Raw genomic sequence first — 26,289 nt, forward strand, 5'->3', positions numbered from 1 at the left:
AGCTGTCGTATTACCCTTGATGTCCTGAATGTCATCAAAATGTCTTCCTTTCAATATTTCTTTTATTTTTGGATAAAGAAAGAAGTCTTTGGGGGCCAGATCAGGTGAGTAAGGAGGGTGTTCCAATACAGTTATTTGTTTACTGGATACAAACGGCCTCACAGACAGTGTTGTGTGAGCTGGTGCATTGTCGTGATGCAAGAGCCATGGATTGTTGGCGAAAAGTTCAGGTCATGTAACTTTCTCACGCAGCCTTTTCATCACTTCCGAATAATAAACGTGGTTAACTGTTTGTCCAGTTGGTACAGATTCATAAAGAATAATCCCTCTGATATCAAAACAAAAAGGTTAGCAACATCGTTGCAACAAGTTCGTGAACTTAATTGTTACACCTCGTACAGTATGGCCACATGTAAATACATGTAAATACACATGTAAATACACATATTGTATAGATGATACATACATTGACTTTCTGGATTTTTTTGTCTGAAGGCATTTTCAATCTGTGAAACAGTGTTGTACCTGCTTTTTTTAATCTGAGGGTATTTTCTAGTCTGCAGAACAGTGCTCAGCTCATCCATAGCAGGCCAGGGTGCTGAAGAGGTAACAACCGGAGCAACCCTAAATAAACAAATGAGAGATTGGAGGAAAATATGAGGTTAACTAATCATGATTTCATAGTCATTATTGCTTAGAAGGAGAGGAAGTAGTACACTGATTTAAAGAAAAATATTAACTAGAATATTAATGAGAGGATCACAGACATAACAAAATTCACACAGAGAGCTTGTGTGCAGAATCTAGGAGCCCAAGAAGAAGTGTGAGGTGTGGAAGGGAAACCAGTCTCAAGGATCAAGGGTCTGAATTATGCTGAGTTCCATCCGTAACTGCTGTCTCTCATTTTCCTCTTGATGCATCTGTTCCACAAGCATGTGCTCATTCCGAGTTATATTCTACAACATCACCGAGGGTTCCAAGAAGAAATGAGCAAGAGTTGGCTACATCAGTAACCAAGTATTTAACACAACTCTTACTGGTGTTCCTTACTTTCTTCCTTTCACATTTCCCTCCTCTCTCTTCTTTCTGTGCTTTTCTTACAAGTAAATTACCCCACATCTTTATCTCATGGTCTGCCCTTGGGTTATCCCAGGCTAAGACACCTGGTCTGAAATGCAGTATATGCATTTATTCTCTTTTTATTTCTAGCCATTTGTTTTCATCACAGGCACATGAACAGCTGCCACACTGAATCCGTCCATATCCCAAAACAGGTGATGCTAATTCATGTCTTTGTGCTTTGGCCTGATCTTGCACAACCTGCACTTCAGTGCACCTGGCAGGTTCACCCATGTTCCTTGGGGGAACATGGGTTCCAGGGCCTTGTCAGGAGGTCCCTTTACCACTGCCTTTGAAGTCCTACTTCTCCTTCAAGATTCCACTTCACCTTATTCTTAAAGCTGAATTATCTCCCCCAAATATCCCTAATACAGTGCCAATCTTAGGACTTACAACAGTGTCTTGCTCATTACATTCCCATCCTGTCATACATCTGTGCTTCTCAGTGGGTTGTGAACTCATAGATAGCACAACCTGTGACTTTGTGCTGCTAATTCTGTATAGCTATAGTCAATTTCATGTCACTATCTGTGCACTAAACCAACAATCATTTAATTAGATTAAATGCCTGTTCTAAAGATATTTTTAATAATCGTGTAAGGTAGGTTTAACTTATTAAATAGACATGATTGTATAATACATTATAATTATAAATTTTAAATTCAATATTGTTATTTTCTTAATTCTGAAAAAAATAATATATGGTAAAATGTAAATCATATTGTTTGCTTAGCAAGCCAGTGCGGTGGACTGAAAAATTATCCATAATTATTCACCTTTACCCATATCCACACTCTTTTTTTTGTTTCCTTCATCATGTATTCTCTCCCATCCCTAGATTGTGGATTTAGCTATGTTATTTGTTCGGGACAAAAGTATATGTATGAAAATGACCATGAATCAAAGCCATAAGGGGACTCCTGTGATTCTGTTTCTTGGGTGTGCATGCATCTGTCAGTACCACGGGAGTAGCTTCTCCTGAGTAATGGCTATTCCTTCAACCTCCACCTCAGAATGACACAACTGAAGAAGAGCAAAGTCATGTTGTACTGTATCGTGGAGCAGGGAAACCCCAGCTGAGCACAGGATGTCACACTTCACCTCCAGTAGAATTAGTAGATTTTATCATGGAAAAATCGAGTCTAAAAACATGACATGTAAAAGAATAAGTTCATTGTTAATTCCACTTTCCCTAATTGTATTATTTTTGCCAATTTTACTTGATTAATTAAATGATCTGTAGGTTCAGGGGGCCGGCCCGGTGGCTCAGGCGGTTGGAGCTCCGTGCTCCTAACTCCGAAGGTTGCCGGTTCAATTCCCACATGGGCCAGTGGGCTCTCAACCACAAAGTTGCCGGTTCAACTCCTCAAGTCCCACAAGGGATGGTGGGCTCTGCCCCCTGAAACTAAAGATTTAACACAGCACCTTGAGCTGAGCTGCCTCCCGGATGGCTCAGTTGGTTGGAGCGCGGGCTCTCAACCACAAGATTGCTGGTTCAATTCCTCCAGTCCCACAAGGGATGGTGGGTAGCACCCCCTGCAATTAAGATTGAACACGGCAGCTTGAGCTGAGCTGCCGCTGAGCTCCTGGATGGCTCAGTTGGTTGGAGGACGTCCTCTCAACCACAAGGTTGCTGGTTCGATTCCTCGACTCCCACAAGGGATGGTGGGCTGCGCCCCCTGCAACTAGCAACAGCAACTGGACCTGGAGCTGAGCTGTGCCATCCACAACTAAAACTGAAAGGACAACAACTTGAAGCTGAACGGCACCCTCCACAACTAAGATTGAAAGGACAACAACTTGACTTGGCAACAAGTCCTGGAAGTACACACTGTTCCCCAATAAAGTCCTGTTAAAAAAAAAAATTATCTGTATGTTCAGATGAGTATCAATCAGCTGGCCGTGTTTTCATATACAATCAGAGAAGACGAATAGTCAGCTTTAATGATTCCATCTTATAGTTACAATCAAAAACAGCAATAATGTGAAAAAGCTCAAGATATTATTAATAGATAAGAGAAGACATATAAATTATTTTTCATTGACTCATAGTTATAGGTTTATCACATAACCAGCTTTTTCCACTCAGAATATTCAGACATGCCTCTGGCACTGGAAAACTAATTATGCTCTTTTTTTACATTTAATCAGTCCCATAAATCATAATGTTTAATTTCACAGCACACTATTTCATCTTATACATTACCAAAAAATGTACCTTTCCTTGTGAGAAAATAGCATAACAGAACTATTATTAGTGAATTAAAAGTAACCAGTCTACACATTCACATTGGTATTGGAGTATTCCATTGTTTTGGTTACTTGAGGTCCATGTTTAAAACTCTGCATCTTTCTTTTCAGGTACACTTCTTTATTAAAACTAGAATGTAACCATAATTCAAAAGTGGAGCCACAGAAACGCAAGACAGTTACCCCCATTTCAAACCAAACAAAACTGTTCAAGTTGGTCTCTGTAGGCTCATTCCTGCATTTCAACGTAAGGCAACAAAGGCTTTTGAAACATAGTTGTGAGAGAATGGCATTCAACCTTTTAAAATCCTCTCTGAAGGAGTCTGAGCGTATGGGTTTGCTGTTATTTGGGTTTCATATAGTTTTGAAAGATAGAATCATAAAAGTTATTAAGGAGTTTTAGAATATTTTTAGATGAAATCAGGAAATATTTTTATTCTTTTGCACATTTTATTATTGCCCATATTCCCTACTTCAGAAAATATTTATAAATGTACTTCAATACATACTGTTATTGCTGAAAATCACAATATTTACTGTGTTTCCCCCCAAATAAGACCTAACCAGAAAATAAGCCCTAGCATGATTTTTCAGGATGACATTCCCTGAACATAAGCCTTAATGCATCTTTTGGAGCAAAAATGAATATAAGACCCGGTCTTATTTTCGGGGAAACAAGGTAGGATCATAGTTTCTCAGGGTTGGAAAACAAGTAAAAGGTCATATTAGAAGCCTTTCTTTCACTCCATTTCAGTGGTCAGCAAACTATACAGCCCGAAGAACAAGCCTAGGATGCCACCTTTTTAGAAAAGTCTTATTACTTTACTAAAATACGTGAAGTAATGCACAGTCACTCTTATTTATTTGTGTATTGTCTTTGGCTGCTTTCACTCTACAATGGGACAGGCAAGTAGTTACAACAGATACTGAATGTCCTGAAAAATCTAAAATATTTACTGTCTAGCCCATTAATGAACATTTTTTTACATTCAATAATATTTAACATTTATGCTTACTGTATAGTGAAATTATACACAGTGCAGTGTATAAAATGAGCAAATAGGATTTTTAGAAAATTTAAGTGGTTGCTTAAATCATATAGTTAACTAGAGACAATTTTAGTACCAACTGATATTGTATAGTTCTGAATTCAGTGTTTTTCCACTAACACAAGAATATAAGACCTGCCTCGTAAAGGTACGCAAAGTAAACATCATTTAAAAATAGAGCACTTGTAAAAAAAAAAGTCATTAGTTACTTTATAAAGCTGAGATTTCCATTTGTATATAGATTATTTTATATATATATATATATATATATTTCATATAATGAAACATTTTAGGGATTGAATCATGTCGGCTACATGATAATCTTTATCATGATAATCATTATCATGTTCTTAGTTGAAAGTAGCAGATAAAAGGACATCTCATCCAAGAGCCTAACGTCAAAGCTTCCTGACTCTCATCCTTTGTTTTTGACCACTTATTATTGGCAGCCAAACAATGTATCGTCACTCATGCAAGCTCACTTGTAAAATGGCAAAACTTTAGATTGCTCTCTGAGATCTTATTTTTTCACTATTCCAAATTTATTCCCTAAAAAACTGATCCTTGTCTAGCAAACAATGCATATATATATTTTTTTGATTCAGTAATTTACTTCCAGGCTTTTGCACCATCGTTATTCTTGCATTTGTCCACCTGAACATATATTTTCTCTTATAACAGGGAAAAAAAAAAAAAAAAAAAACTCTAAAAATAATTACCTAAATGCCAAATAGAAAAGACAATTAATCTTGGTATGACCAGTGATTAAAAATAATGAATTAGCTTTTTATAACGTTATATCTAGAACATAAAATCAAAAGTGCAAGATGCACAGGTGTGAGTAGATCTCCGTCCCCTTCTGTTCGATGTGCTAGTCCATTTGTCTTCCTCTATTTAGCTTAATTGCATTGACATGAACCAGGTGCCAAAGACAGAAACCCAGTCTTCTTTGTACCTCCTTATCCCTTATCTATTATTGGTCAGCTTGACAACTGTCAAGCTGTATCCCGTCTGCCTCGTTCCAGCTGTCAGAACTCTAGGTTAAGCTCTTATTTCTCTTTGCTGAACTTCTGAACTCTTACAATAAACTCCCGACCCCATCCTAGGAAGCAGTATTTTCTTCAGGTTTTACAGTGAATTTTCCACACTGCCTACAACAATATTTCTAAAGAGACACTTGATTATGTCACTCTCCTTTTTCAAAACTTTGAATGACCCCATTGCTCTCATGATGAAATGCGTAACCTACTGTCACGGAGTATCTTTTCTTTTATGACCTGGCAACAGTTGCCTCCTTTAGTAGGGATCAGAAACCTCATATGCCTATATATGAGGAACCAGGAAGTAAATTAACAAAATGAACCTAGAGGACTACAGGACCTGTTTCATTTGGACAGCTGCTGCTCAGCTTTAGCCAGTCATTGTCATCTGAAGGTGTCTGTTAGGTCTCCGCCTTTATCCTTGCCAGTAACTCCCATTATTAAATATGCAAAGTCAGCTCTGATGTCACTTTCCTTTCATAAGTATTTCTGACCAACCTTTCCTCCATCTCCCACCCAAGTTCAAATTAATGCTTCTTCATCTGTGTCCAGAATACTCCATATAAATTCTTATAGGGTTCCTTATCCCATGTATTTCAGTTATCATTTGACGTGTCTGTCTTTTTTCCTAAAATGTGAGCTCAATGAAGGTAAGGAGTATAATGTCTATTTTGCATAATTATCAGGGCTGAGGTCCTGCACAAATGAGAAAGTATTAAAAAGTAAGACTATGAACAAAATTCTTTATAGACTGAAAAGACACAGGTGTGATTAATTCAGTCTTAACATTGAGGGGAATGGTAAATGCTTCATTGAGGAAACGGTTTTGAAAAGGATCTTGGAGAACAAATAGCAATTTCCAAATAGAAGACAAAGGGGTGAAAAATGAGGAAACATTGAGAGAAAGGGATTCTGCTCTCAGTAAACAAACATTTGCGGAGTCATGTGGAATGTGGCAAATGTTGGGAATAAAAGGTTGTCAACAGTGGTGAAATGCACAGGATTAGGAAAGGTGGGGATTAGTCAGGGACTCAGACTGTAGACTGAGTTCAGTGACAGGCACACTCTAAACATCAGTGTAAGGTCTTGGGATTTTATCTTATGGGATGTGGAAAGTCAGAGATACTTTCTAAGTAGAGTAGCAACATGATTTATCTTAAATCTCCTACTAGAAAAAATACAGTTCTTTCAGCTATGTAGAGCATAGCTTGTAACACAGAAAGACCGGCTGGAGAGAGGATACACTTGAGGTGGTTGTTGAAAATATACAAGGTACAAAAGATGAAGCACTGAGTTTGAAGAATGAGACATCAGAGAGCCACAGATGGTGACATACAGAGTCTGCAGATTGTGAATCTTCTGTCTTGCCAAAGCAGAAGAGACTTTGCCAGACTTCTTTTCTGGCTAGAAAGCTCACTGAGCCACCCACATACTCACTTTCAGCTTAGCCTTTAACACATTTCTGGGAAGAGGCGTTCTTTGACAAACTCCAAACCTCTGACCCTCAGTCTGTAGTAGAGACTCCCAGTCCTCTGTATGCTCCGAGCCCTTTCGCAGCACTCCTGTAGCACATACATTCCATAGTAGATATGTCTGTTATTCTTTTGTTTTACACTAGGCTGTGAGCATCTTGAAGAAAGTACCTGTGAGTTGTCTTGTAATATCTCTGTCTCTTTTTTTTTAATTAAAGTTTATTGGGGTGACAATTGTTAGTAAAGTTATATAGGTTTCAAGTGTACAATTCTGTAATACATCATCTATAGATCATATTGTGTGCTCACCACCCAGAGTCAGCTCTCTTTCCATCACCATATATGTGATCCCTTTTACCCTCATCTACAGTGTAGGTGGCAGTAGACGTTCAATGAATTAATAAATAAAAGGAATGACAAAGTAAGTGTAGTAAATATGAGATACCAGATAGTTAATATAACTGGAATTATTACTTTCTTTTCAATCTTTCCAGTTTTGATTGCCTTTCTACTGTTTTGCCTCAATAATTTGAGATAATGCTTTCTTTAATGATTAAGTGTACAAAATGGATTGTTAATTTGTCTTTAATAAAACACATATTGTGTGTTAAGTGCTACATTATCAAAAACCTGATATAGATTCAGCTATGAAAATTTAATTAAATTTTCTCTCATAAAAACTATTTAAAATATTTTTAGGCAATGTAGTTGAGTTATAAGTGAGCACACACTGAAATAGTGCTGATGATTTTCAGTCGATTGAAGTATAACAGAATAAAATGCAAATTTAAGAAGATAATTCATTCCTTTATTATTGAACTAAAACTATGGAAAAGTTACATTTTGCCAACAATTAGCAGATACATAATATTCCACATATTTCAGCTGATATTCTTTAATACTTTAAAATATAAAACTATGAAATAATTCAATTGTTTTTTTCTTACTTAAAAATGCTTAACTTCATTCATTTTATCTATTTAAAGAGGACCAGTTGTGTCAATTATGAATAAACCCTTGGCTTGCATTAGTATTTATTGTCCATGGATCTTTTACAAGAACGGAGTGAAATGAGCACTGTTTCTAATATATCACTGTTTCATACATTACTCAGTGCTATCTAGGTAAAGATCATTAAGGTCAATTCAATATATATGTCCTCCTAGTAATTAAAAAATGTTTATTATAGAACAATGATAGCTAAAATATGGACAATGAAATACAAAGTCACCCTCTGTTTTCGAGGGAAGATAAATTTGTGTTTTAGAAAATACAGCAGTATATATATTGAAAAATTTAAAATTCTTTCTGGTGGAGGGTTGAAGATAAAAAAGTGGAGCACAGAGGATTTTTATGGCATTGAAAAACCTCTGTATGATAGTATGATGAAGGACATATGGCATTTTACATTTGCTTCAGTCTATAGAATGTGCAAACCAGAGTGAACCCTAATGTAAACTGTGGACTTTAGGTGATTATAATGTATAGATGTAGGTTTATCTTTGGTAAAAAAATGTACCATTCTAGTGAATGTTGTTGATAAAGGGTAGGCTATGCATGTGTTGGGGCAGGGGATATGTGGGGAATCTCTGTACCTCCCTCTCAATTTTGTTATAAACCTAAAATCATCTACAAGCACAATCTTAACACAATTATTGATGGAATTATTTTTCATAATATCGAAGCTTGGAACATGTATTTGTCTTTTCATCTGCCCAGGGTAACATTGAAGTAACTGGAATTTAGAGTTATGTGGTGATACCAGAAATATTTTAAAACAAAACACAACAAAAACACACACATGCAAAATGTCCTCTCTAGAGGAGAGAGTAAGAATTTTTGAGAGAGGGAGCATATGATATCATTATAACATTTAAACCAAAACAGAGGAAAATTTCAAGTCAAAAATTATACAGAAGCTATCCTAGAAGATGGGATCAGTTTTTCTCAGTCTCTATTGATTCCTTTAGGAGATCTTGTTGGCTTCAGAACAAGATAAAAAACCTGCAGGATCTCACAACCCTCATGCCTGCTCTCAATCAGCACATCTCTCAATTGGATGATTGCGATAAACAGGTCTCCCGGCTTTTGCTATTCAACTTGAGAGTCGACTCTCCTCACAGCTTCAGCATGATACTATTTCTAAAACCAGATTATGTTGCTTCGTTGTCCAAAGCCTGTGAGTCCCTGTCTCTCTTGAACTAGAAGCCACATTCTCTGAGTGACCTCTGAGGCCCTAACCTGTCAGCACAGGACTCTCTGACCTCCTCTCATCCTCCTCCTTGCTTCAGCCCCACTGGCCACTGGCCTCTGTTAAGTGTCAAACAGCAGTAAGGATGTTCTGAGTCCTGTTTTTGTAGTGAAACTTTCAGTGGGCTGGAATGTCCTTTCCATAGACAGTCATATGTTTAAATCCTCACAGCTTTCAAGTTTGTACAGATGTTACTGCCAAAGGAGGTCTACCCTAACTACTGGATTTAATTTAGATATTTTTCCCCCATTAGCCTCTCCAAACGCCGTTACTCTGCTTATTTCCTTTTCTACTGAGTTATTTCAAACTGTTAATATATTAAATAATTGATTTGTTATATATTTTTAAAATTTTTTTGTCTCTCTCTCCTCAATGCACTGTAATGGTAAGATATTAGTCTGCTGTAGTCAATGGTAAGAATTCCAGAATCTATAACATTTTTTAGCATATAGGTGGTGTACTATAATACTTAAGTCAACTGGTGGATGAGGTATGACTTACTTGAGTTTTTAGATTATAAAAAAAAAAAATGTTGAGCAAAATGAATTAAAGAAAATGAGAGAGACATGTAGTGAAATTAAATCAATCTAAGGATACACAAAAAAAGTATAAGAAGCTTCCTGATAGAGAAAAGTTTTGTATAAAAATAATAATAATTTTAACTCCAGATTTCTCTTCAACAGTGCGGGTTTTTAGGAGCCATCAAAGTATACTCTCAAAATTCTGAGTCAAAATGCTTTTGAATCTAGATTTCTATACTTTACAGTGAGTAATCATGTATGAATGCAGGATAAATATATTTTTAAGGTTCCCAGGCCCAGGTAAGTTTTTTCTCTCACAAAACCTTTCTGAAATGAATTTAATCAAATGTATGCATTATCAAAATAACACTGAAATATAAGCATGATAAATAATTGTGGTTTGGGAAGTAGCAAATTACAACTAGACTGCAATGAAAGAAAAGCCAATGATGAGAGGGGAGCCATGGGACTACAAATCAGTGGGTTCAAATTAGTGTGAGAAAGATGAGAACTCCAAAGAATTTATGATACTGAAAAAAAACTTAATATTATATTTTAGAGACTGAAAAATCTTAATATTATAAGATGTGTAAATTTTGTCCATAAAAAATGGAAAGGAATAAAAAGTATCTGAGCAAGGTAAACTATATTGCAAATATGAAGCAAAATTATGACACAATTTTGAGCTACTGCAGATATTTGAGACAAGAATACCTCTGTAGTCTTCATGTTTGCACTAGTCTCTTCCAGGTTTCACAGATATAGTTATATGAAAGCATATACTGTCTTCTATTGATGTAATCACATTACCATGTTCAGTAGAACTATGTATTTAAGTTATATTAGTGATGGCATTTATACTGTCTTTATACAATCAGAATTTATAAAAGCACTAAGCATACTTACAGATGAGATAGTCATCTGCTTCCATCTACATTGTCCAAACTAAAACATTATAAACTGATAACATTGATATATTCGTCTTGAATCTGAGTGGTAAACAGGAAAATGTAGTCTTACATAGAGATAATTCCTTCATCTTTTATATTAGTATGGAGTCAGTACTTTTGTTTAAACATAATGATTCAGCAAGGAATTGTGTAAATATATAGAGGGTGCTAAAAAATGTATACACATTTGAAGAAAGGAAAATTGTATTAAAATTGTAATACTCAATATATACCAATAACAAAAGATGAATACAAGTCACGTTTGACTTCTGCAATTACAATTTGTGCTCAAAGTAATTTTAATACAGTAATTTTAATTACTGTATTTACTGTATTTAATTTTACTGTATTTAATTACTTTAATACAGTAATTTTAATAAAGTAATTTTAATACAGTTTTTTCCTTTCTTAAAATGTGTATATATTTTTGGCACCCTCTGTATATTTGAGGGGAACCATTAGAAAAGAAAGTAAATAAATAACACGAAATGGGAAATGGAGGAGGAGGTTTTATCAGGTGATGTATACTCACTGAATAGCTTTCTCTTTTAATACCAGGTAATAGAATGCTTATAACTTTTATAAATTGAGAAAGGAGTCACAAATATAAAATGTAAAGTTATGGTAATTACCAGAAAAACTAAAACTAGAAATGGTTAACAGTTGAAGTGAAATATATGTATAATATCTGAAAAATACATTAATATCTAATATCTTAATTTTTAATTTGTGGGATTTCGGATGATTTCATTGATTCTTAAAATATTATTTATATATTATTGCAACATATAGCTAGGAAAAATGACAAACTTATTAAGTTTACATGTGTTTAGCCTTATAAAATATGATAAATATAATTCAATGTCTCAAAAGTTAAAACAATGGTATATACAATTTTTATAGCTACGAAAGAAAGAGAAAAGTCTAATACTGAAAAACAGTTACAGTGACCAGTGGTAAACACGAGAGGATTCACATATAACATGAGAATTTACTTGTGTTTTAAAGGAAGAAAGGAATTTCATTATCTGAGGAAGGAAAGAATATTTAAAAGACATACTACATAATAAATGTTAAAAAGCATAATTCACAGTATAGGGTATGGATATCAGTTAATTAATTACAAAGTTACCAAGGTAATTCTTTCCCTTATATTGAATTCAGGTTTAATTGCCTGCTGAGAAAGAAATCTAGGTAATATGCCTAGCCAAAAATATGTACAAATCACACTAAGTTACCACCGCATACCTAAATGAGTATAATATTGGCTAAGATAGTATATATATTAGCCAAACTTAAAGACGTCTGTCATTATCTACTGCTGATATAGATGAAATAGACTCTTGTACATTGCTGGTGGAAGGGCAAAACAATGCAACCACTTTAGAAAACAGATTTTTTATTTTCAAAAAAAAGTTAAACCTTATTTTTAATAGTTATTTCATGAATATCCATGCAATTTGCTTTTCCCTAATAATCATGAATAGGAATTGATGTATTTGTGTTGCTTATATTGTTTTAATATTTCAATCATACACGAATTGTTTATGCTTCTACATGTTAAAATTTATATGTGCATGGTTACCTATTTCACAACATAGTTTGTGTAAAAGATCTATGTATGGCAATGTTCATTTAAAAAACTCAACAATCAAAATATTACTTGAATAATGCACTTTAAGGAGAATCAAATATATGGTGATGGATGGAGAACTGACTCTGGGTGGTGAACACGTAATGTGATATATAGATGATGTATTACAGAATTGTACACCTGAATCTCTGTAATTTTACTAACAATTGTCACCCCAATAAATTTAAAATAAATAAATAAATAAATAAATAAAAGAATCAAAACTTAGTATTCTATCATTTGGCTAAATGTGAATAATGAATAACTTTAGATGGCAAAAATAATAATTATTGAGTGATCTTAAAATCAATTAGCCTAGAGCTAGTGAATTAAGGATTACACAGCTAAGTAACTTCTTTAGTCTCAAAAGAATAGAAAGGGCTCTGCCCTCAATGTACCAGAGAACCCCATTCTGCAGAAACAAAAATTTGCATCCAGACCAGCTGTGCCAACATCTGTTTGCCTATTCTCTGGGGAAGAATAAATGTTGAAGAAAAACATGGCCATTAATAGAAAGAAACTTGTGCAAGATAAATAGCAGCACCACGAGATGCAGCAAAAGCAGCATCCCCTTTTGCTGAGAATTGTAATAGTTTTACTGATTGCTGTTATTAACTGATTTAAACTATTCTCCACTGTTGAAAAACATATGAATATACAAGTTTTTCTTCCTGATTTTATAACACACTTCAAGCTGTACAATTTTTGCTTAATCCAAACTCTATCTTAGTGACAATTTGTATAACATTAGTGGTATTTGTAAAAGTAACATGAATATTATGCACGAACAAGTTTAATTTTGTATTCTGAATAATAGAATTCTTATTCCTAAGTAGGCAAACATATTTAGTAGCAAAAATACTATATCAGGAATTATGTTCATTCCAAATAACATTAAATCTGCTAATAGTTTCAAATAGATAAAGTGATTTTTTTCAATATATATAGTCATGTGTAAACAACACATATGATTGACTGTATAGAACGAAGGGGAAAGGAGAAAGAAAAGTTTTGTTTGCATAGACTAGTGATCATGTATTTCATTCTTGAATTTGCCAGTTATCCCACAGAGTAATTTTCATCTTCTTTATACCTGCAGGTTTCTGATAATCTTAAATCGTTTGTTTTTAAGGTCAGCAATTATGAATTAGGCTTTAAATATACTGGCACTGAATATAATATTTAACTATACTTAGCAAGATGTAGTCGTAAAAAAAACTTGTTTGTCATTAAGTCAATTATTAAACTACATAATCAACCTAACACTTGTCTTAATGCTGAGGACCCATGCAGCTTGCTGGCTGAAACATTACCCTGCAATTTGAAAAGCAGGAGAGAGAACAGTTCTTAACAGTTTTGAAAGTATCAATGTGTCACTGTAACCGACTTGGCCCATTTATATTGTTCAATACTTAAGACAATGCACTATCCACTGGCACTCTACAAAGCCTATGCAAGGGTCCGAATGTATTCTATTGGCCAAAAATCACTACACTTCTAGTTTACGACCATTCAGCAATAGAGATAAGACTGATACAAAGCAAGCTCTGCAAATTTTTATTTTTCTGTGACTCCCTGGGCCATTACTGTGATCTATGTACAGGTAGAATGATAGGCCAAGTCTCTCTGATCAATGGCAAAAACATCAACATGTTACATAATAAAAAAAACAAAACAGTCCCTAGATTTCTTACAGCATATTTATTTTAAATTAATATTCATTAGCTTCTGAATCCTTGGCACCTAGAAAAAGTGAATGCAAAAGTCAGTTGGAAATAAATACCATTATGTCCTTATTAGCATACTCATATTCAGTAATGCAAAAAACAAAAAAATGATGAGAAATATGCTAAGTTTTAACCATTCTCAGCTGGATATTATAATATTATACAGACAAACAGCCTGCATTTTATCCTGAGAAATAGTTAGACTTTGCAAGTAAGGTTTTGCTTCTAATCAAAAATAGGGAATAAAATGTTCTAAGAAAGAAAATGTGAGTGAATAACATTTTGTTTACTCTAGCAAAACATCACTACCTCACCTCTCCTGAATGGACTGCTTGTCAATAATGATCAAGACAAAAATTATAATATGAATTTTAGGTGCATTAGTGTTGACTATTTCCTGATATTCATCTTTTATTTAGGATATCTGAATAAATGAAATAAATTTGAATTAACGTATTAATACTATATATATATATATATGTACACACATACTTATGTACATACATATATACACATATATTTTTGTGTGTACATATATATATTGTATATTGCACAATAGATTTTCTAAGCAAATTTCTTCCACATATGTACTAAAACCACTTGCACAGCACAGTTATAAATTATTAGAAATTTCAAACGAATGAAGAATTTATGAGATTTCAACTTTTCTATAAAGTGTCAAACCAGAAAGATACTAAGTGATGGCAATACCATCTTCTAAACTTTCTATGTATCTCAGTTAAGAAAGAGCGATTTTACAAAATAAAACATATGATTGTTAATAATTGTTGAGCCTTAAGACTTTTGAGTAAAATTGTTGGTCTTCAAATAATCTGACTGAACCTTATCTCCCTCAAATGTGGGAATAATATTACTAGATTTGTTGAGATTGTGACAAAGAATAGTGTGTATTTAAGTATTTAGCATATGGCTTGGCACATAGGAGAGGCTAGATATCACACAATAAATATCATTGTTATTGCTAATATAATAATAATTACTATAACTAGTACTAATAATAGTATACTCACTGTTATGTTGTCTTAGATTTGGAATGTTATAACAAATAATCTGACTCTTTTTGGATGTTTGACCACTGAGCTATTTTGAAGTCTTTCCTGCCTTTTCCCTTTGGCACCACATTTAGACAGACTGATAAGAAAAGTACCATATGATCTCACTTATTTGCGGAATCTAAGGAAAAGAATAAGTGAATGAACTAATCAGAAACAGTTTTGGAGACAAAGAGGAAAAACTGAGGGTTGCTAGATGGGTGGGAGGGGTGGGGGGTGGGGGGGAGGGTGAGGGGATTGGAGGGCAGTCGGTGACCACAGGATGGCCACGGGGTTTGAAAATTAATCGGGGGAACGTAATTTAGTGGTTACCAGAGGGTAAGGGGGTTGGGGGGTGGGAGATGAGGGTGATATGGGGAGATATGCTGATGGAAGGGGAACTGACTCTGGGTGGTGAACACACAGTGTGATTTATGGATGATGTGATACAGAATTGCACACCTGAAATCTATGTAATTTTACTAACAATTGTCACCCCAATAAATTAAAAAAAAAAAAAAAAGAAAGTCCTTGCATGTGTGTGTCTCTTCCTTTCACACTGATAGGAAATGTCAAACTCCAATTCAGGGGGGCATGTCCCTGGTCCACCCCCCTTATTATAGTAAAGGCCCAACCTGTTCCCTCTAGTTGGCCCAAGAGAGCCTGAACCTGCTTGTACCTGACCAGCTTTCCCTAGCATCCCTGTGTGAGTAATAAAGTTTCTTTCAAATTGTTGTGGTGTGTGGAATGCCATCAACCTTGACATTTCAACGAAATTTCAAGTGTCAGTCCATTGTGCTTCCATAAGGTGACCAAAAAAAAAAAAAAAAATCTTGGCGTACTCGGGAGGATTCTCTAAGCTGTGATCACCTCTCCTTTGTGATTTTTCTTCTCTGGCTCTTGGTTCACTCTGTATGATGTCATACATAGTATGTGGAATGGCTCAACTGCTTGCTGACAAGTTTGCATTTTGAATCGTGCTGCACTATACTGCATTTGTTGAGTCCTATTGTGCCTCTTTCAAAATTTTGCTGACTTAAACCATGAATTTTAATGTTTTGCATTTGAGGAGATGAGTACAGAATTGGGGCTCTCCTTAAAGTATCCCTGGGTCATGCCTCTCAGCTCAGACCTATCTCTGTGACATAGTATGAATTGTGTGTCTATGGCTGATGCTAGGCTCAGGGGAAAGACTCTTATTCTGTAATCAATTGGCTGTGTGTCTCAGCCAGCCAGGCACTGGCCTCCATTCTATAGAATGTTCAGGGAAATGACTCATACCCTGCACAATATGGTATATGAGCACATCAGAAGGTTACTCATGGGAAAGCAAATACAGAGTCCTAAAGAGAGAGAGAGAGAGAGAAAGAGAGAGAGAGAGAGAGAGAGAGAGAGAGAGAGAGAGAGAGAGAGAGAACCAGTTGTTTCCAGGCACCCAGTTATGACACGGCATTGACATGCTCCTGCGAAGAACTCACTAGACCCTGTCACACAGAACATACAGCCACTCATCATTGCACTTACTGAGAGGGGGTGGGCTGTTGTCCTGTTTATGATTCAGGACCTGCCATCACAGTGAAAATTCTTAGTCATCTCATCTGGTCCACCGAGGGCTGCTCCATTCCTGATGTAGTTAAAAGGTTAACACTGTCAGCAGCAACCACTTCAAGTAGGCCTAACACCTGTTAGGTTTCGTTGGCTTCTGGAGGCAACATACTTCCCATTTACATATACAGGTAACCCCTGTATAACACGGTTGTTAGGTTCCCATAATGTGCGAATCCGTGTTATACGAAACAAAGAAGTAGTATAAAAAAGAAAGGTTCCAAAAATTTAGAAAACATACTATTACATTTTTATAATTAGGAGGAATATCTTTACTAAAGCAATTTTCACCAAAAGTATAACATATTAATATGTATTAAATAATGTTTTCTTCATCATCACTACTAAGCACCATTAACCAACGGTGTTTTCTTTTTGACAAGATATCTTCATCCTCTGAACTTAATACTCCATGAACAAAATGGATTTAAAATTCTAATAAATTTTAAAATTCTGCAGTCAAATCTGATATGACATCCATGCTCAAATGAAAAATTTCAAATTAGATATCTTTTGTTCTTAAAAGCTTTTATTATGTTCCGTGTTATTTGAGGATTTCTCTAATTTCAAATGAGATACCTTTTTGCTCTTAAAAGCTCTTATTACGCTCTGTGTTGTTCAGGGATTTTCCTAATTTCAAATGAGACACCTTTTTCTCTTATTACACTCTGTATTGTTCGGGGATTTCTTTAATTCTTGAACCGTATTAAAGTGAAACCGTGTTCTAGGATGCCGTGTTGTATGAGGTCCCCCAATTTTCGGACCGCGTTAGAGTGGAACCGTGCTATAGAAGTACTGTATTATACGGGGATTACCTGTACATATTACTGCCAAGGCCTGTTTATGTGGTCACCCACAGATCATTTCACCTTTATAACAGAAGTCCTAAGAGTACAAATGGCCATGCTGTAGGCACATCCTTTAGTACCTGCTGGAGACTCCTCATGGAGAAAGCTCCTCTGACTACTACTTCCTATATTTCTTGGTGTCTCTGAAAAACTCTTGATGGCTACAAGTTGTTTCTCTTGTGAAAGGCTGCTTTTTTCACTTCTGCATTAAACAATATTGGAACAACAACAGGTAGTTGCATACCAGATCCTCTTAGAAACTGAGGATTTCACAGGACTTGAACCTTTGACACTTTTCAGCCAGCTGTTCACTATAAAGTGGGTTGTGGTAACAGTACCCACAAGCTCAGCCCAGCCACTGAGGCGTCCTTGCTGAAATGGAGATTGCATCTACAGGACAGGGCCAAATGTGGGCTGTCTAGTATATTCTACTTACAGGAGGAGATGGTCCCCCCTGCCTTCAGTTCATTGCCAGGTACCACATGCTAGAGGAGAAGGTCACTTCCTAGAATCCTTGGCTATGTGGGGAGCTCCTTTGGATCAACTGAGTGAACAGGAAATAGGTTCATGTATTTTAAGAGCAAAAGTAGCACAATCACACGTGATAGAGCTCACTAGAGAACTGCTGGTTTTCATCCGTGAACTGGAACATTCTTATAAAGGATTGAACACAAAGTTCAGCACAATAGGCCAAACTCCAGGCAGTCTTATTGGCATTGGAGGGTGTCCTGGCTAACAACTGACCCAAATTTTACATCTTCGCATACTCCTGGGCCATTCTCAATGGCCCACTCATTTGCAAAAAAATAATTCCTCAGTCAAGGCCACCCTTTTGGGGTAAAGAACTTTGGGAATTCCATGACTCTCAGGTAGCAAAGATTCAAATTAAGACCACATCAAGGTTCACATCAAGGTTCAATTTATTGCTGAAGCTTATATAGTAACATAAATTCTTGGTTCAAGAGTTTTATCCCCCAAAGATTATTGATTTTATTGTCTTTCTGAACTCATTTATTACTTTGCCTCAGATTTCTCTCCTTATTTTGACTTGCACTAGGGGCTGAATATATCTACTTGAGCTCCTGCCTCTAAACAAGCCACACCAATCTTGTTCCCACATATACTATATTCTTTTCAGTTGCCTTATTCTGCTAACCAAATTGTGAGGCACTGGTACTGCCTTTGGATCCACAATTTTATACAACAAAATAATAATTAAAACAAAGGTGCAACTCAAGAACTATTCCAAAATAATATCCAAATATATTATTCAAACCACTACCACCCTCAGAGCTCTAATGTGGAGCAAGACTCTCTGACAGCTGATAAGGGCCTATCATCGGAGTTGACTCCATTATTAATATTTGACCACTGACTTACATGCATGACCCACTCTCCTCTTCTCTTTTGGTCTTCTATCTGGACAGGCTGATAGTAAAGCACAAGCAAAAGCTTCGCCTTTTTGGTACACACAGGGCATTCAAACCTCCCACACTTGGGAACTTTTCCCCAATCTCACCTCCTCTCCAGTGAAGTCCCAACACACAACCTCTGCTTTGCTCACGCCAGTCCAGACTGGCTAATGCCTGCCTCGGTCTACCCATAGGCCCCTCATATGAGGAATAAACTCTTTCTCTCAAATTACATTGGTATGAACAGTGTCATCAACCTTTATATTTGAACCAACTTTCAGGTAATATCCTAATTCTGCTGACTCATTTCAAAACAGGTCCGTTGAAGTGGGGAACAACATTACATACTATCCAAAGGAATCACCATTCTATTTTAGTAATTCCCAAAGAGTATTTCACAGAACATCGATTTTTAGAAAATTTTTCAGGATAAATGAATTGTCAAGTGAAATACCTTTAGGAGACACAGAGGCAAACATAATTATACATGTTCCATAAATTCAGGTCTTCCCAGAACCTTTAGTATTCTAATGTTATTTATAAATTGCTAAGGTAGGTATATACAGTGCAGGATTTCACAAATGCATTTGTTCATAAAATTGGGACTGGATACTCAACTAAGACCTTTTACTATGACCTTAATGTGGTTATGACAATGTCTATTTTGATTTCTAGTGGTCAAGCAATACCAAATGTGTGTGTGTATGCATTTCATAAGTGTACGTATGTATACACATTCATATGAGTACTATAGACAAAATACTCATGCATATATAATATGTAATATAATCATACATGTGTATGTATATGTACAACATATATCAATATATGTAATACATATGTATGTGTGTAACATATTTAATATATGACTATGTGTCTATATTACACTTTCATGGAATTATATTCAGTGGGCAATGAGCTAAACTAAATCTTCAAACATATTTTAAGCAACATGTTTTTGAAGATTATCCTTCCTACGTATTCATATTTTTCTAACAGAAGAGTCTAGTTTTCCGAAGATTATATTTTCTTGAAACTGAAATTGTCCATTTGACATCTTTTAATTGCTTTCACATTTTTTAGTGGTGCATAATAAATGTATTTTTATAATAGCTTGTTTAATGCGTCTATAGCTAGGACTTTACGCCAGCCTAAGGGACACTTAATCCTGGATAATCACAACGTCCAAAATGGTAATGAACAGTCTGCTTAATTAAAATACTCCACTGCATTAGAGATCAGGAGAGATTTCAAAACACCTTTTCACAGAAACTCATATCCTATAAACTTCTTTTCTCTTCTGCATAATCCCATAGTGTCTTGTCCAAATGCACATTAAAATACAGCAACACTGCAGATTACTGAATAATATTTACTACACATCCTTTCTCCATTACTTCATTTTTTCAATTAAACCTTCCTCCCCATAATAGGGTCTCAATAAAGACAGGTGTCTGTTGTGCATGTTACTTAGTAATTTCAGAATCTGAAAGTTCAGTGCTTCAAAATGGCATGTACCCAATTAGAGAAAACTTAATTTTAGTGTTTTTATTTAGATGGTTTAAGATTGTAGTTGTTTATTGTTAAGAAACATTATGTATATATACAGAATTTACATTGTCTGGCACTTATAAGACATTAGAAAGTTGTCAGATATTTATGTCTTTGCTGTAACACTTCGTATTTGTTATGAGGTTTTAGAGGCACAAAAGAATCTGGGGAAAATTTATTACCCAATGTAAGCATCATTCTACATTAATAATTTCAAAAGATTTTACCTAATATACTAGTTTTCTATTAATTTTACAGGGGAAAAAAAGAGTTCCTTGTTAGAATTTATCAATCGAAATTTTCATTTCTAATTGTGCTATTCATATTTTTCCCGTTTACCATCTTCATCAAACATTGATCTTACAATTGTCCTTGTGGGGACAGAGCCCCAAAAAGCAGTTTCCAGGCTCTCGGCCTCACATAGAAAGGTGCTGGCTCAGGTAGTAGTAAATGGCTGTCGACTGTGATCAAATGGCCATCAGCTGTGGCTAGTTGGCCGTCAGCTGTAACCAGTGAGCCATTGGCCACTAATATAACTGCCATGGCTTTGCTAGCAGAAAATGGGGGCTAGCAAGAAGATGGTGGCTGAGCCTGCAAGCGGCACAGTGAGGGTTGCAAACAGTGTGGCTCCTGCTTCTTGTGTCTCCAACCCAGCCTCCAGCAAGACTATAGTGGTATGACTCCCCTACCTATGGCTCCATGGGTGTTCCTTTTTGGCCTCACCACGTCCTGCGTTCTTATGTGGGGAGCAGGACCAGAGACCCCGCAGGCCGCCCCGCGTGACAGTCCTCATTATATTTTGCCCTTTTAATGTTGCCCATCCCCCAGATCTTAAAATTCTGTCTATAGGTTTCACCACCCTAAAATCAGTGAGAAACACCAAGGAACATTTTCCTTCACTCTTCAGTTTACATGCTTGCCAGACTTCCCTAAAGAGTAATCTTCTATTGATGTAACACGTATGCACTTTTTTTGCTTCAAACTGATTTACTTGTTCCCTGTAATCTGGCTTAAAATTTCAACGCTTTCTGAGAGTCATTGTGTTGAATTGCCTCTGTCAACTCACTGTGCCCTTCAGCATTCTCCATTGCATTTGGGGAGAAGCTTGAAGGTACATTTCCCAGAATTTTGTCTTTTAGATTCAGCCACTGAGAGGCATTTCATCAAATACTGGAAAGTGGAAGAGAAATATAAGCCAATACCCTGTAATGGCAAATTCAGTTTAGAACATTAGTAGTAACTTCCCTTGACTTTGGACTCCTACTGAGAAACACCTGGTGCAGTGAGGCGATTGAAATCACATTTACTGTGAGCAGACAGCTCAGAACACCAGCAGCAACTTTTCTTGAATTCTGGAAGTTTTCATGAGCATTATTCACGTCGATACTACAGCCGGGTTCACTGGCTACAGAAACTTGAAATACTCACACTTTGGTATTTCCTGAAAGCAGTCTACTATTCTTTTGCCTTCCAATCCTTCCATAATTTGTACAAATTCTAATTTTACGTATTAAATTATTCTTTACTTAAACTGCTTATTTTTATTTTTGTGACCGAATTCTGACAGTTATCAGGCATCTCCTAACTGGGAAATAAAATTGACTTCCCAGGCTAAATCTTTTCCTTTCCCAGATCTTCCCAGAAGTTAAGATCATTGACAAGATCATGTTCTTGAAGCTGCATTTTCCGTTTTAATTCCATGACCATGTGCTTTTTTGATCACTTACCTCTCTTTTAAGCGTTCTTTCTGACACAGTTGTTAACCTCCCAAAGATGGGGGTCAGTGAAATATCCATGTATCCCATATGTGTATGATTCCTTAACACAATACTGTACTTTTGGCTGTTCTCCTTTTACTCTATCACAAAGTCGGGTGCTAGGAGCAATTTATGTTAAACTCTCGTTCACATGTCTCAATTGGATCATATACGTGGTTTAATGAACAAAACATGGGTTTTGGGCGGAAACGAGTATAGAGTCTGCCTATCACTTTCATTATTATATGACCTTAAATAAATTGCACCATATTTTCATTTAAAAACAAGAATGGGAATACTATTGACCTCATAATCTTGTTTGAGTAAAGAAAAATGATATGTGTTACTAGTAAATTGTTTGGCATGTAATGTTTTTAATAAAATGTACCCCTTCTACTTATATTTAGCAGCATGAAATAACCTTCTTGTTAGTATTTTATATACATTTTTTTGAATTAAGAAAGGACAAAACACTTTTCTGACAAATCACATTTAATAAATATCTTTCCTTTTTCATAGTTGAAGTCTTTTGAAAGTCCTTCTACCCCTATTGATTTACCATCTGTAAAGGACGTGACATATGTAGTGGTGGCTCTGTAACTGTACCCTTGAAGCTAAGGTTGAAAAGGCATTTGCAATATACTTTAATTTACTGTTTATGGCTTATTATAAATTTTCCAATATATAATATCAAATATTGAAGGGTAATTTTTTTACTCTAACAATTTATAAATTTAGTAAAAATCATGAAAAGCAGTTGCTGTTTTTTTTTTCTGAGTCTCACAAATCACAATAAAATTTTCTATTAAAATCAGAGGATTTCTAAATTAGACTTGGGACTTTGTTAACTACTGATACTTTTTTGAAGTCTGTATTATTGATATGAAGAATAATTTTGACCAATCCGATTATATTTTTTCCTCATCAAGTTTCAGTTCTCAAAAATTATGGCAAATATATAAACACCAACACAATCTGAATTAAAAATATGTCCCAAATATTAATTACCTATCATAGTCATCATAAGGAATTTCATTTTAAACATGAAAAGAAATTTTATGATTTTATTGACACATTTGCATCATTGTTTTATAGTAAGTTCATTTCAAAAGATAAAAACATCCAAATAATATTATTCTTAAGGTAAGCAATGTTGACCAATAAGCCTCTATAATTAGTACCTGTGTCACTTATGCAATGGTCTATTAAATTTGAAAGCTAATGTTATAATGAACTCAGATAATGACACGGCAGATGCATAAATGAAACCGGAGATGAATAACTGATGCAATTATGGAAAATTGCTATTGAGTCAACATTTGTTGGATAATGTTTTTAGTATACACCTGTGCTAGCAGTACTTCAAAGATGAAGATTAATTAAGTCAGGTTAAGAGTCTTATGGCTATTCGTTAACCAAATATTGTCAGATAAAAGAAATGTTTTACAGAAATGGAGATCCATAAGGGTCTAATCTAGTCTGTACGATGGTGTGGCTGACTCATAATAATCAACAAATATTCCATCTCCTCCTGTATATGCCCCAACCACCTTTCCATTTAAATTGTGGACATGTGACTGGTTTTGTCAGTGTAGGGAGAGTAGAAATAATATGCATCACATCTGGTTGGAGGCACTGAAGAGCAATTAATGCCTCTTCCACCATTCTCTTTTCTTGCTATGCAATGTAGAATCCTTAAACTTAGATGCCAACATAAAATGATCTTGGGAGTCTGGATGCTAAAGGACTGGAGAGAACAGTCCCTGCTGATTCACATTGGAATCTGAGAAAATGCAAAATGAATTTCTGTTATTTAGGTCACTAATGTCGATTTTTAGATTTTGTGGCAATCAGTGCATATGATCCTGAATACAGATAATGAAAATGAAGTAAAAATATATGGCTAAAATCTAGACCACACCCAGGAAATATATGGAAACTTTTGTTACTGACTCTATGTTCTTGAGGAGATGGAACTAGTCAGAAGCAAAAAATAATCATAATATGAATATTCAGTAGCATTTGTTAGCTAAATACAGAGTGTGCTTGTGTTACAGCTAACTTTATTTGTTTGTTTGGTAAGGTATAAAGAATGGAAAATTCTCTCAACTCAAAGGCCTCATAGAAATGTGGAAATACAGTCCCCCCTAATCCACAGGAACTATATTCTAGGACGCCCAGTGGATTCCTGAAACTGCAGATACTACTGAACCCTCTACAAGTATGTACTATGTTTGTTGGTTTTTTTCCTGTGTATATTTTCCCTGAAAGGAAGCACTTTGAGGCTTCTCTTTGGCATATCCGAATTGCCAGCATCACTACCCTTGTGCTTTGGGGCCATTATTAAGTAAAATAAGGGTAACTTACACACAAGGACTGGTATATTGTGACAGTCCATCTGATAACGAGAAGGCTTCTCAGTGGCTAGTGGATAGGGAGCCTATACAACATGAGTACTCTGGGTAAAGGGATGCACCACGTCCGGGGTGGGACGGAGCAGGTCAGTGTGAGGTTAATCACACTACGCAGAATGGGGCACAGTTTAAACTTACGAATTGTTTATTTCTGGAATTTTCCATGTAGTATTTACAGCCTGTAGTTGACTGCGGGTAACTAAAATTGTGGAAAGCGCCAACCTCGGGTGAGGGGGAACTACGGTACAGATCCTTAGGAATCCATTGAGCTTTCAATGTTGTCTTAAACATTCTCGGGAAACAAGGAGCAGGACAGCGTATAGGAGGTGGCATCCAATCTGGTCATGGAAGCAGTGGCAGCTTGCTTCGAACAGTAGGATTTCAATGACAAAAAAGTACATAATGTGGTTTGATTTAGGGTAACATTGTTGTCTGCATTAGTACTCAGATTTTTTAAAAAAGAAGTGGAGTACAGCATGAAAAGATTCCTCCGATCTTATTCATCTTATAAGTGGAAGTTTGTACACTTTTCCCTACTTCCACCAACACTCTAGATCCCGGCAAGCACCGTTCAACTCTCTGTTTCTATGAGTTTGACATTTTAAAATAATATTTCCTATATAAGTGATGCCGTACAGTAGTTGTCTCTCTGTGTCTGGCTTATTTCATTTAGCACAATGCCCTCCGTTTTCATCCATGTGATAGCAAATGACATGATTTTTTTTTTAAAGTTCAGTGATATTCCATTGTGTGTATGTACCACATTTCTTTATACATTTATCTTTAACTGGAGATATCCTTGGCTATTGTGAATAATCCTGCAGTGAACATGGGAGTAAAGATATCTCTTTAAGATAATGATTTTGTCTTCTTTAAGTATATATATCGAGAATTGGGATTGCTGGTAGTTCTATTTTTAATTTTTTGAGGAACCTCTATACTGTTTTCCAGAGTGACTGTACCATTTTATATTACTACCACTAAAAGTGTTCAAGGGTTCCCTTTTGCCCACATCCTCATCAGAGGTTGTGATCTCTTGTCTTTTTGATAATAAACATCGTAACAGGCAATGATATCTTATTGTAGTTTTGAATGGTCTTTCCTTGATAATCAGTGATGTTGAGCACATTTCTGAGTACCTGTTAACCATTTGTGTGTTTTCTTTGTAAAAAAAAATCTGGTTAGTTAGGTGCTTTGTCCATTTTTTAAACTTGCTTATTTTTATTTTATTTTATTTTATTTTATTTTATTTTATTTTATTTTATTTTATTTTATTTTATTTTATTGCTGTTGAATCATATACATTTCTTATATATTTTTATATTAACCTCTTTTGATATGATTGGCAAATATTTTCTCCCATTACGTAGGTTGCCTTTTAATTTTTTTGATAATTCCCTTTGTTGTTCAGAAGCTTTTTAGTTTTAGGTACTCCCACTGATTTATATTTTCTTTTGTTGCCTTTGCTTTTGGTGTCAAATCCAGAAAAATTATTGTCAAGACTGATGTCAAGGACCTTACCCCTAAGGTTTTCTTCTAGGAGTTTTATGGTTTCAGGTCATAAATTCAATGTTTAATCCATTTGACTTGATTTTTGTATATGGTGTAAGATAAAGTTCCACTTTCATTCTTTTGCAT

This window comes from Rhinolophus ferrumequinum, chromosome 12 (assembly GCF_004115265.2).
Source record: "Rhinolophus ferrumequinum isolate MPI-CBG mRhiFer1 chromosome 12, mRhiFer1_v1.p, whole genome shotgun sequence".
NCBI classification, from domain to species: domain Eukaryota; kingdom Metazoa; phylum Chordata; class Mammalia; order Chiroptera; family Rhinolophidae; genus Rhinolophus; species Rhinolophus ferrumequinum.